Raw genomic sequence first — 2,256 nt, forward strand, 5'->3', positions numbered from 1 at the left:
CTGAATTGGAAGTGGTAGAGCAAGGCCTCACACCAGGCACTCCATATAGCCATATGGATGCAGGCATCCCAAGCAGTGTACCAAAATCCCATCACTGTGTATTTTAAAAATTATTATTAAATTTTATTTACTTATTTTTGCTTTTTATTTGAAAGACTGATAGACACACACACACACACACTCACACAGAGGAAGAGAGAGTGTGCTTTGCAACAGCTGGGGCTAAGCCAGGCCAAATCCAGGAGCCAAGAACTCAATCTGGATCTCCCACATGGGTGGCAGGGACCCAAGTACTTGAGTCGTCATTGCTGCCTCCCAGGAAGCTGGAATGGGGAGCAGAGCCAGGATTCAAACCCAGGCACTCTGATATGGGATGCCAGCATCCCAGGTGGCATTTTAACTGCTGTGCCAAATGCTTACCCCTTACTATGAGTTTTCAAACGGTGCCCCCTTGGAGTGTTAAGGTAGAGGTGCAACACCCCTGGAGGCTTTTGGGTGGAGGGAGTTTCAGAGGTATGCTGCTTGTGAGACCAGATTGTGGGCTTTTCTTCCTCACTCTGCACCCAGTGATGGCCATGGCCATGACAGGAGCGTTGACACCATGGAAAACAGAAAATCTCCCAGCTGGTTTCTCTTGGAGAGCTCCTTGTTAGGCATTTTAACAGCACACTGGAGCAAGTCTGCTGTTACTTGTTGTATTTATACAAAATGCCTGTGTAAAATATAACTTTCGAAGAAAGGTTTTATGGCTACAAAGATGTTTGGAAACCGTGCCTCAGTTGGACGTCGTCTTCCTTTTCATAAAATATACATCTTTTATGTATATATACTATTATAATTTGAAGAACAATGAACCATTTTACATCACCATTGAAGATACTGCATTAATATTTTTATTTAGGAAAATTATAGCAGTTACATAACATGCCATTAACTTTCTAAGAAATCTATACTGAATGGCAATTTACAGTACTTTTTAATGTGTTTAAAATATAGCAAAAGAAAGAAAAACTTGGTTGTGAGCTTGGAGTTCAGTAGATTTAGTCTTACCTGCAGGAGGCAGAGATGGCTACTGAGATTGCCAGGGCTCTTTCAGTCACCCAGCCTGCTGGCAACACGAGGTTGGGCAAGATGTCTGCAGGGAAATCCCAGCCGAAATCATTTTTGAGGATGACTGGTGTCTTCATTTGCATTGCCCTTCAAGTGCCAGCACATTTTCTGGTGAGACCCAAGAAACAGATTTCTGCAGCAGGGGATGATGGAGAGTCTCCTTGGACATTCACTGATGGTTAGCCAGAAACGTGCTGCTGACCTGGGCCTGAAGAGGGGTTATCGTGTGGTGGTGTCTATCCTGTCCCTCTCCATGATCTTCTAGGAGGCCGGCAGATGAATTGGTCTCCTGGTTAAACATGTCTTGGGGATACTTTTTCCTTCTTTAGGCAATGATCAAGTTTGCAGTTCCTGTATGTTATTTTTGCCTGTGTCTGGAGAGATTGAGGAAGTACAAGTACTTTGAAGAAAAGTCCTTGATAAAACATGTTGCATGGTTTAAAAAATTTAGCCTTATTGGATTAATCAGTTCAATAATTACAGAAATGGACATTTTCTAGAAAAATGCCACCCTCTATTTTGTGGACCAGAAAGCAGTGTTGATATTTAAGTTCTTGTTAACATTTTTGTTCCTTTTGGTTTATGGTATTGATTTCTTTAAGATTTATTTTATTTATTTGAAAGACAGAGTTACAGAGAGAGGCCTAGACAGAGAAAGAGGTCCTCCATCTGCTGGTTCACTCTCCAGAAGGCCGCAACGGCTGGAGCTGTGCCGATCCGAAGCCAGGAGCCAGGAGCTTCTTCCAGGTCTCCCACATGGGTGCAGGGACTTAAGGACTTGGGCCATCTTCACTGCTTTCCCAGGCCATAGCAGAGAGCTGGATCAGAAGAGGAGCAGCCGGGTCTTGAACCGGCGCCCATATGGGATGCTGGAGCTTCAGGCCAGGGCTTTAACCTGCTGCGCCACAGTGCCGGCCCCTTATGGTATTGATTTCTTCCACAGTACTGCGGGTTTCCCATTTTTCTTTGCCTGCTTGTCACGGTGGCCCCGTGGTCAAGTGTGCTATCAGAGTGGTAGGGATTTAAGCACTAGATCACTCTTCCTTATGTCTCTGCTCTTTCTCAGTCTTTGCCAGGTCAGATGCTGGGTCACAACTTGGCTATTTTTACCTTGGTCTGATCCCATGAGGCTAGCTGGGTTTGAGC

General features: G+C 44.7%; 1 pseudogene; it reads left to right on the forward strand.

Annotated features, from left to right (window-relative positions):
• The first annotated feature begins 1,065 nt into the window (after window positions 1–1,065).
• Window positions 1,066–1,407, forward strand: LOC127491841 (adenosine 5'-monophosphoramidase HINT1 pseudogene; annotated as a pseudogene).
• The last annotated feature ends 849 nt before the right edge of the window (window positions 1,408–2,256 follow it).

This window comes from Oryctolagus cuniculus, chromosome 3, assembly GCF_051225735.1.
Source record: "Oryctolagus cuniculus isolate XC-2025 breed Fujian yellow rabbit chromosome 3, ASM5122573v1, whole genome shotgun sequence".
In the NCBI taxonomy this organism is placed as follows: Eukaryota; Metazoa; Chordata; class Mammalia; order Lagomorpha; family Leporidae; genus Oryctolagus; species Oryctolagus cuniculus.